The sequence below is a fragment of the Tenrec ecaudatus genome, chromosome 12 (assembly GCF_050624435.1).
Source record: "Tenrec ecaudatus isolate mTenEca1 chromosome 12, mTenEca1.hap1, whole genome shotgun sequence".
Lineage (NCBI taxonomy): Eukaryota > Metazoa > Chordata > Mammalia > Afrosoricida > Tenrecidae > Tenrec > Tenrec ecaudatus.
This window is the reverse complement of record NC_134541.1, coordinates 20364696-20376458: the sequence shown is the minus strand read 5'-3', so window position 1 is coordinate 20376458 and position 11763 is coordinate 20364696.

Sequence of the window (11763 nt, the reverse complement as noted above, 5' to 3'; positions counted from 1 at the left end):
GAATCACTTGAGCATCTTATTGAAATATAGATGTTGGTTCAGTATGTCTGGGATTGTGAAAGGGAAGGTTCTCAGCAGAAGGTTAAGTCGGAATGAGCTGGTCCAAAGCCCTGATAAAAGCAGAGACCTTTTCTCACTTGTGGTCAGAGGGAGAGAGGCTATGTCGGAAGAAGGGTCTGAGAAATGTAATGGGAAAAGGATTTGACATGCCGTCCCTGGCTTGGAAGTTTGAAGAAGGGGCCATGAGGCAAGTGATGCAGGTGATCTGTAGAATTAGAAAGCAGATTCTCCTTCAGAACCTCCAGGGAGGAATGAGTGCCACCATGCTGACATTTTGATTATAGACAGCCCACTGAGACTTGTGTCACAATGGTAAGAGACTAATTTTGAATTGCTTTAAGTTCCTATATTTGTGGCAAGTAGTGATAGCAGCAATAGAATACTAATATAATTCCCAATCGACTTTGCTAAACATTCTTGTAACTGCACTGGCGTCTAAGACTCTTTCTATCCAATCACTGTCTTTCCCTCTGCCCTTCATGGTGTCCGAATATCAACATCCACCTGCATGACAGTCTAGCAGCTGTAACTCTCCACCTCCTCCGGCTCATCCTTCAATTTCTGCCCTCGGTGTTCCCCTAATGCATCTCTGCATATCTAAAGCCACCTGGATATTTGCTTCTCTGAAGACGTAAGCACAAAGGAGTAACAAAGAAACCAAAGGCTTAAAGTAAGTTTTCGAGCTGCACTGTTTAATATTGTGGTCACGAGTCCCAGGTTCCACCACTCCTCTGTCAATTTGGCAAACTGTGTTGGCTTGTGGGTTGCACTGGGGCTGGAAGCTATGCCACCAGTATTTCAAACACCAGCAGGGTCACCCATGGTGGTTAGGCTTCGGTGGAGTTGCCAGACTAAGACAAATCAAGAAGAAGGGCCTGATGATCCACACAGGAAAAAAAATAGCCTCTGTAAAGCTTACGAATAGTACAGCAATGGGATATTGTCTGATATGCCTCTAGCAAGAAGATGAACCCCTCAGTTTGGGAGGTCCTCAAAATCTGACTGGAGAAGAGCTCCTTCTTCAAAATAGAGTTAACTTCAATGACATGGATGGAGCAAAGCTTTTGGAACCTTTGTTGGCTCGCGTGGCATGACTCAGAATGAGGACAAACAGGTATAGATGTCCGTTAATAAAAGGAATGTGGAGGCATGAAGTATGGGTCTAGGACAATTGGGAGCCATAAAAAATGAAGTGGAGAACATAGTAAGATTCATATCCTAGACATTAATGAGCTGAAATGAACGGGTGTTGGCAATTTTGAACCAGATAATCATGTGGTCTATTAAGCCAGGACTCATAAATGGGCGAGGAATAGTATCACATTCATCATCCACAAGCACATTTCAAGATATATACTGGAGTACAATGCTATCATTGATAGCATAACACCCATATGCTGTTATCATGACTACTCAAAATTTACACACTAACCACAAATGCCTAATTTGAAGAAATGGAAGGTTTTCACCAACTTCTGCCACCTGAAATCAATCAAATATGGAATAAGGTGCATTGAAAATTTACTTGTTATTTGAATGCCAAAATTGGAAACAAAAAGGAGGGTCAAAAGTTGGTGATAGACCCAACATGATTACTGAAGACAAAGCAGGTGCATAAGCAGCTGTGAAGAAAGGTGATGGTGCCCGGCTATCAAAAGATATAGCGTCTGGCTTGAAGATAAACAAGCGGCCATCTAGCTCAGAAGTAACAAATCCCACAAGGAAGAAGCACACCAGCCTGTGTGGTCATGAGGTGTTGATGGGATCAGGTATCAGGCATCTAAGACCCAGAACAAAGCCATACCCAAGGTGAATGGGGGTGGGAGGGGCATGGGCATGGAGACCCAATGCCTATCTGTAGAAAATTGGACATCCCCTCATAGAGGGGTCACAGGAAAGAGATGAGCCAGTCAAGGTGCAGTATAGTACTGATGAAATACATAACATCCTCTAGTTCTTTGGTGCTTCCTTCACCCTATTATCATGACCTCAATTCTACCTTACAAATCGGATTAGACCAGAGCATGAACACTGCTACAGATAAGAGCCCAAAACACGGGACTCCAGAATCCATAAACCTCACAGGGCCAACAATGAGAATAGAGATACCAGGAGGATTAGGGGAGGGCGGAGGAAGAAAAGGGGAATTGATCACATGATCAACCTAGAACCCCCCCTCCCAGGGGAACAAATAATGGAAAAGTGGGTGAAGAAAATATAAGATATGGGAATAATAATCTATAACTTATCAAGGGTTTGTGAGGGAGGGCAGGTGGGGGAGGTAGGGGAAAATAAAGAGCTGATATTAGGGGCTCAAGTGTTGGAAGAGAATGCTTTGAAAATGATGATGGCAGCATATGTGCAAATGTGCTTGACACACTGGATGAAGGTATGGATTGTGATAAAAGATATAAGTGCCCCCAATAAAAGTATTTAAAAATATTAGGAGACTTTACAACCATTTCTAAAAAAACAAAAAAAAAAGTTGGTGATAGAACTGACACTAGAGAATGCCTGAGAGAAAAACCAATGACCTACTAATTGCACATACCTTTTGTCAACAGCATAATTGATGATTATACATGTGAACTTTGCCAGATGGAATACACAGGAATCCAATCTACAATATCTGTGGAAAGAGACAAAAGGAGAAACTCAATATCATCACTCCGAATAAGACCAGGGGCCAACTGTGGAATAGACTTTGGAATTCTCACATTCCAGTGGAAATTGAAGCAGGAGAAAAGTAAGACAAGTCCCCAAGAGTGGAAATACGATCTGAGTAGAGAACTCCTCTCTAGCATAGACATGATGCACTAAATCCTAAATACCAAAGACCAGACCTGTGGTGAAACACGATCCAGGATACCACACCCGAAGCAACCAGAAGACCACTAAAAAGAGAAGAAAGAAAAACCAAGGTGAAGGTCAGAAGAGACTCTGAATTTGCTTGAGAACATAGAAGGCTAATGAAAACAGAAGACATGATGAAGTGAAAGGGCTAAATTAAAAATTTCAAAGGACAGCTTAAGAAAAAAAAGTTGATGTATGTATATGTATGGATTGTGATAAGAGTTGTATGAGCCCCTAATAAAATGTTTAAAAAAAGAAAAAAGAAAAGAAAGTATTTTCTGGTTAGAAAACTAAAAAGGCAGCACATATTGAGTGTTTCTCCAGCTGAAAGAACTAACGAAAAACTTGAAGTCTTGAGTTTCATGAGCACAATGAATCTTTTCCCTCCCATAAAGAGTTACAATCTCGGGAACCCTGAGGGGCAGTTCTGTTCTGTCCTATAGGGTCACTATGAGTTTGAACTGACTTGATGGCAGTGAGTTTCTTATGGGCAGAATATTGAATGATACAGGAAGCATCAAAAGAAAATGGAAGTAATACACAACATCACTGTACCAAAAAGAATTGGTGAATGTGCAGCCATCGAAAGAGGTAGCACATGATCCCTTACTAGTGATATCAGAGAAAGAAGTCCAAGTTGTACTGAAGGAATTCATGAAAAACAAGCCTTCAGGAACTCATGAAAAACAAGCCTTCAGGAATTCATGGAATACCAATTGAAATGGTTTGGCATATGGATTCCATGCTGGAAATGCTCACTTGCCTATGCCAAGAATTTGGAAGACGGCTCCCTGGTCAACTGACTGGAAGAGATCCGTATTCTATATTTGTGCTCATTCCAAAGAAAGGTAATCAAAATATGTAAATTTTTGAACAATATAATTAATAATATTCAATAAAATTTTGCTGAAGATAGTTAAAATATTTTCAGCCGTACATTGCAGGGACCTGCCAGAAAGTCAGACTAGATTTGAAAGAGGACATAGAAACAGGGATATTATTGTTATTGGGTGGAAAGCAGAAACTACCAGCAAAAGGTTTCCATTTGTATTATTGACTATGCAAAAGCATAATAAATAATTGTCTGGATCATAACAAGTTGTGGATAACATTGGCATAATTGCGTGGAATCATAACAAATTATGCATGACATTGAGATGAATGAGAATTCCAGAATATTGATCATTTGGAGCCTGAGCACAGCCCATGAGTCAGTTGTTTAAACAGAACACGGTGCACGGCACAAAGTCAGGAAAGGTGTGTGTCAGGGTGTTATCTATCACCATACTTGTTCGACCAGTGTGCTAAGCAAACACTCAGGATTGGAGGAAGGGTCATTAACAATCTGCAATAAACAGATGACACAACCTTGGTTGCCGCAAATGAAGAGGACCTGAAGCACTTACTAATGAAGTTTGAAGATTATAACTTTCACTATGGCTTGCATCTCAACCACAAGAAAACCAAAATCTTCACAACTAGATAAGTAAGCAACATCATGCCAAATTAAGAAAACAGGAAGGCTGTCAAGGATTTCATTGTACTTAGATCTGCAGTCCATGCTGATGGGCCCAGTAGTCAGGAAGCCACAGTTCATTGAGCATTGGGTGAATTACCTGCAAAGGACCTCTCTAAAGGATTAATAAAACAGACTGGTCTCTTTGGAGACTAAGCTGGGCCTGACCAAAGCCAGGGTATTTTCAATCATTTCGAATGCATGTGAAACTTGGACAATGAATAAGAAAGACAAAAGTGCATTTGAATTATAGTGTCAGCAAAGACATCGAACATGCCAGAAACTGCCAGAGGGATGAACAGATGTGTCTTGGAATAAGAACAACCAGAAGTGAGGACGGGGAGACTGTCACATGTACTTTGGATATATTATCAAGAAGGACATCATGTGTGACAAAGAATAGCAACAAAAAAATGAAGACCCTCAAAAATGGATTGAGGCGTCAACAATGAACTTGAACCTGACACCAACTGCGAGGATGCACAAGACCAGATAATACTTTGGTCCATTGTACACAGAGTTGCTATGACTTGGAACCAAAAGGATGCCACCTGTGACAGTTTTTTTGTGCCAATATGGCACCTGCAAGAAGATGTGGGTGGAGTTTAGCCTGTCAATCAGGTCGCAGCTTGATGACCTCATTCAGAGGTGACCCCAAGATAAATGGCTCTCAGGGGGCAGGTCTCTCTCTCTCTCTCTCTCTCTCTCTCTCTGTTTCACCTTCCAGTTGGGGAGCCACGGGGCTGAGACCTGTGATGCTTCCACCACCATTGGATCCACAAGATTCTGCACCCACCACTTTGATCTTCCTGCATTCTCCATCTTTGCATGCAGCTGCCTGAGTCTGAAGAGGGATTTATGGACTAGTATCAGACTTATGGACTTAATTTGGACTGGGTTGGGATGTTTTCTTGATATCCAATTACGCCTGAAATAAAGCTCTTTCTTACACATATGTGAGTGTCAATGACTTTGTTCCTCTAGTCAATCAGGCCTAACAAACCACCGAACAGTAATAAGCCCCATGAGAAAGGAGCCCTGGGAGTGCAAGAGAAAGGTGACTGGTGTGAACTCAGTCACTGCTGCATGAGAGAAAGATGTGGCAGTTGGTTTCCATGATGGTTATAGCCTTGGAAACTCTGTGGAACAGCTGTACTTTGCCCTATAAGGTTGCTCTATATGGAAATGGATTCGATGCAATGGCTTTTTAATGCATAGCCCATATTACTATTGAACATTTAAAATGTGGTTTGTATGAATGAGGCACTGCATTTTCAATTTAATTAATTTCCAAATTTAAAAAGGACACTCAATTCAGCTATTGGGAAAATTTAATTATTTTTGGAATAATTTGGGTATGCGAGTCTCCTTTTTCATTGTATGTTCTCTGAGCTTTAGATACAGATCAAATATTTCTGATGAGAATTTTGTGTCTGAATTGAGATGTGTTGTAATGCAAAACATACCCTGGCTTTCAAGGATTCTGAATGAAAACGAGACGATAATAGACTTCATGAAAAAATTTAATATTTATTTCATATTGAAATGCTATTTAAGAATATTGAGTTATGTAAAATATGTTATTAAAGTTTATTTCTCCTGTTTCTTTTACTTAAAAAAATCATTTTATCGGGGGCTCATACAACTCTTATCGCAATCCATACATCCATCCATTGCATCAAGCACATTTGTACATTTTTTGCCATCATCATTCTCAAAGCATTTTCTTTCTACTTGAGACGTTGGTATCAACTCATTTTCCCCCTCCTTCCCCATTCCCCCTTCCTTATGAACTCTTGATAATTTATAAATTATTATTATTTGTTCTTTTTACTTTTTAAGATCTAGCTACCAGAATATTAAAAATGATGCACCTTTCTAGTACAATACGGATATTGCTGTTGTCAGTCAGTCACTGCCATGGAGAGGGTGGAACTGCCCCTGTGGGTTCTCAAGGCTGTAAATCTGTACAGGAGCAGACAGCTGCATCTTTCCCCTTCAGAGCAGCTAGTGGGTTCAAACTGCTAACCTTGTGGTTCACAGCCCAACATGTAATCCACCACCCCAGCAGGACTCATTTTTGTTGTTGTAACTTTTCTTTTCATTTCAATTTATAGCAAAGACTATCTTGAAAATTCTTCACAGTACAACTCTGAGGACGTCTGTCAGAGGACAGTGCAGGAGAACCAGGGCTACTCATTATATTATTATTAATTAAAAATCGTTTTATGAGGGGCTCATACAACTCTTATCATAATCCATACATGTATCAATTGTGTAAAGCGCATTTGTACATTCGTTGCCCTCATCCTTCTCAAAACATTTGCTCTCCACCTAAGCCCCTGGCATCAGCTCCTCATTTTTCCCCTCCCTCCCCACTGCCTCCTTCCTCATGAACCCTTGATAATTTAGAAATTATTATTTTGTCATATCTTGCCCTGTCCGACGTCTCCCTTCACCTACTTTTCTGTTATCTACCCCCCAGGGAGGAGGTCACATGCAGATCCTTGTAATTGGTTTCCCCTTTCCAACCCACCCTCCCTCCACCCTCTCAGTATTGCCACTCACACCACTGGTCTAGATGATCCCAGCAGGACTCTTCATTGCTGTTTTAAGTGCTATTAATTTTTATATGATGGGAGTAGCAGACACTGAGTGCTTACTAAGTGCTAGGCACATTGCTAAGTATTTTGCAGGATGTATTTTGACTCCTCAAAATAGTACGTATTACAGATGAGGAAGCCAATGGTAAAGGCACTTGCCCGGAGGCATTCAATGATAAGGCTCACTCTCACTGTCATTGAGCGGGCGCTGACCTACAGAGAATCTACAGAACAGAGTAGAGCTGCTCCTCTTCTTGTTTTCTGAGGCTTTCTGGGAGTAGAAAGTCTCATCTTTTGCTTATAGTGCCACTGGTGGTTTCGAATTCCTGACCTTTCAGTTCGCAGCCCAATGCGGTGCCCCAGGGCTCTTTCAAGCATCGGTGAAGCAGATGGACTAAGACGCAGGTCTGACATGTTCAGAGGCAGGGTGGGCACATACAACCACATCCTATGAGAAAACGTGGAGGAAACTGGATCTGCCTAAGCCGGATTTATAGGAGACATCAGATTGCTTTTAAAATACTTCCCAAACTGTCACGTGGACATGGAAATAAACTTGCTCCAAATGGCTCTGGCTCGAGGAGCCTGGGGAGCCCCAAATCGCTCTCTCCTGCCAACATTTTTCTTCCGAGCTCTGGTATCATAAATTCAACTACCTCTGGACTCTTCCATGTGCTGGTCTCACAGGTATTTCAATGTTAACCCAGCCAAAGCCCATTTGGTTTCTTTCTTTCAACACTTTCTTCACCATTTGGGTCTCCAGACTCAGTAGGTGGCTTTGACCACCATGTCAGTTTTCAGCACAAGAACACAGGCACCATATGAACTTCACTTTATCCTTTAGCCTCTGTGGTTAATTGGTTATTCCAAACCCACTGTGCATTAAAAAACCACACCTTCTTACTTACTCTGTCTCTACTAATTATGTATGGCTGTGCAACAAATTAGCCAAGCAGCCAATGACAACATTTCTTAGCTCATGATTTCTGTGGGTCCGGATTCCAGGAGTGACTAAGCTAGGTCCTTCGGGTCAGAAGCTTCTTAGGATCCTTGAAGGAAGGTGTACGCTGGGGTGCAGTCATCTCAAGATTTTGCTGGAGGAAAAATCCACTTCCAAGTTCACACATGTGGTTGTTAGCATGACTCATTTCCCTGCTGGCTAATCACTGGAGGGCTCCCTTTAGGTCTTTGCTGTGCGTGCCCCTCCACCAGGCAACGTTCCAATGTGGTCCCTGCTTTCCATTAGAGCCAGGGAGATGGAAGAGAAGATGAAAAGGAGCTCTTTTGGAACCAATCATAAAAGTGAAAACCCATCATTTTTATTGTACTTGATTTTTTAGAAGCAAGTGACTAAACCCTGCCCCTATACAAGTGAGGGTGTTGTACGAATCAAAAACACATGCACCATACAGCCAGGATCACAGGGAACGTCTTAGAAGCTGTGTGCCATAGTGCCCCAACAATTACAATGATCTGCCCTGGTGCTGGAGTGGTTACACATTGCACTGCTAATTGCAAGGTCAGCAGTTCGAAACCACCAGCCACTCTGGGGGAGAAAGATGAGACTTTCTACTCCCATAAAGACTTACCGTCTAGGAAACCCACAGGGGCAGTTCTACCCTGTCCCATTGGGTCACTATGAGTCAGAATCAACTAGATGGCTGTGGGTTTTCTGGAACATTCTGTTGGTTATTGCATTCCATTCCAGTTGTTGTTGTTGGGTGTCCTTGAGTTGGTCTGACCCATACCCCCAGAGTGAAACATTGTCCGCTTGGTCTTTAGCCATCGTCACCGTCATTGGTAGGCTTGAACTCATCATGGCAGCTACTGTGACAACCCATGTTCTGAAGGCCTTCCACTTTTTCACTGGCATATTGCTTGACGAAGCACGATGTCCTTCTCCAGGGATGGGCCCTTCTTGATAGCCTGGCTAACCACACGAGACGACACGTTGTCATCTTTTCTTTGAAAGAGTAGTCCGACTGTGCTTCTCCAGATAGATTTGTTCATTCTTCTATGAATATGCGTTCATTCTTCTAAATGTAACACTCTATGTTATATTTCATATTTTCAGCAACACCATCATTCAAAGACATCAATTCCCCTTCCGTCTTCTTCAATCATTGTACGGCTTTTATAGGTGAATGAGGTGGTTGACAATTCCATGGTCTGGGTCAGGGGCACCTTATTTCTCAAGGTGATATCTTTGCTTTTAAACCATTTCCGGAGGTCTTTGGCATTAGATTTGTCACATGCAATACATACTTTAATTTATTAGCTGCTGCTTCCATGAACGTTGATTGTGGATCCAAGCAAAACGAAAACCTTGACAACTTCAGTAGTTTCTCCAATTACGATGATGTTGCTTATAAGTCCAGTGGTGAGGAGTTTTATTTTATTTTTTTACATTGAGGTGTAACCCACACTGAACGCTGTCATCTTTAATCTTCACCAGCAAGTGCTCCAAGCCCTCTTTACTTTCATTGAGCAAGGCCATAGTATGCAGGTTGTGGATGAGTCTTCCTCCAATTTTAATGCGGTGGGTTTTTGTCACAGTTGAATAACTATGGTGAAAGGACACCTGAATCCCATTATCCTATTATTATCACCGTAGGATTTTGGACATTTGTACATATATGACTGTCCTCACAAAAGCCTCCTAGCTGCTCTTCCTCTTTCCATTCACGTCATCTTTCTAGCTTTGTGGGTAAGGCAATGAGTCTACCTTCAGACCCACCCATTAGGCAACGGTCTGTTTGCAGAATGGTTATAATCCAGGTGGGTAACAAGCCTCAAAAAGGATTTCCCTAGGATGTTGAGGTTGGAAGACAGGCAGGAGCAAGGAAGTTCAATATCTCTGAGCAATGTGAGAATTTAGCATCCTGGAGTTGGCCTTAGAATACAGAGCAAAAGCAGGGCCAATGCCTAGGAGTAGCCGAGATTCAGACTGGTGAGCGTGGGATCCCATTATCCATCCTCAGAATTCCATCCCCATCGCTGTGCCATGGAACCAAGATTGCCTGTCATTTGTAGGGCTGAACCTTGCTCCTCTAGGCCCATCACCCACAGCCACCAAGTGACCCTTTAATTCACGGCACTCTCATCTGTTAACATAGGCTTCACTCCCATGCTTCCAAACTACAGAGATTGGAAGGGCGGTATCCAGAGTAGGGGGTCTCCTGAGGTTCTTAGACCATCACGTCACAGCTTCAAGGACTTGCTCTATTTTTAGGAGGACCAGAATAGTAAAGAGAACACAAGCTCTGGAGAAGACAACGCTAAGGTCAAATCCTGGCTCTGCCCCCCATTTTCCTCTGTGTATCGTTGGGAAGTTATTTAACTTTTTGGAGCCAGTAACCAGAACGTACATTTTTAACAAGATCCCCAGGTGATTCTTATATGGACATAGGAATATGGTAACACGATATGCCCCTGAATTCCAGCATTCCAGTCCTACCGCCACAGTCCACTGGGCATGTGTGGGCATAAGAACCAGCCGGGGGCTGCTAAAATGTAGATTCTAAGTCAGTGTGTCCGGCTGGAAAGGCAGATTCATAGCAGGGGAGCAGACTGGAAGGAATGGAAGCTCAGGCTGTATCGGAAGGAGCCTTTCTCATGGTGACCGCGCAGGAGAACTGCACCAGAGGGTTCCTCGGCTGTGAGTTTCATGGCAGCAGACAGCCAGGTCTTCTCTCCCATGGACTACCTGGTAGGTTCGAACGGCCAATGTTTTGATTAAGAGCCAAGTGCTGTAACCGCAGTACCCATACCAAAACTAAACCAACCCCACTGCTATTGAGTCAATTTTGACACCTGGTTACCCTATAGGTTAGCATAGAACTGCTCTTTGGGGATCCAGGATGGTAGATCTTTATAGAAGCAATCAGCCTCATCTTTCTCCCATGGAATGGCTAATGGGTTTGGCTGTCAACCTTGTAGTTAGCAACCCAATCCTTAGCCCACTGTGCTACCAAAATGCCCACCACTTGACTCAACATTTCCCATTTACTCCCTTCCGTTCTAATAAGCAAATCCCCAAAGCCAAACTCACTGCCATCGGGTCAATTCAGACTCACAGTGACCCTAAAGGACAGGGTAGAACTTCCCCTGTGGGTTTCTGGAACTCTAACTCTTTACAGGAGTAGAAACATCTCGTCTTTCTCCCAAGGACTAGCTGGTGGTTTGAACTGTAGACCTCATGGTTAGCAGCCCAATGCATAACCCACTATTCACCGGGGCTCCAATAAATAGATGGGTACAATTTTTATCCTCACTTTACAGATGGACCAGTAACTTGGCAAACTACACAGAAGGAGAAGAGGTAGGTGATACTTAGGTCAACCTAAGATATACACATAAATGAAGCTTCTGACTCAGTCTTATCTGGGGAAGAAACACAAATTCTCAGGGAGTTGAACCAGAAGGAACCGGTTCTGGTTGGCAGGCCCTGCTGACTTGAGCTGTAGCACACATCTGAAGCAACCCCTGCAGCTACAGAATCCGCTCTGGGAAACAGACAAAGGACATGATGCGGGCTTCCCGGGGTTCGCAGCTCAAGAGGGAAATCAGCATCCGGGAACTGGTTGTTAGCGGCCAGTTGGACAGGAAATGTCGCAGACATAGCCTTGTTTTTCTGCTGCAGAAATTAAAGTTCAGAGGCAGCTGCAAGGAAATCAATACCTAGCTGCTCAACCCTTAATGAGCGACAGCAAAAGGCTGATAGTGTTGCCT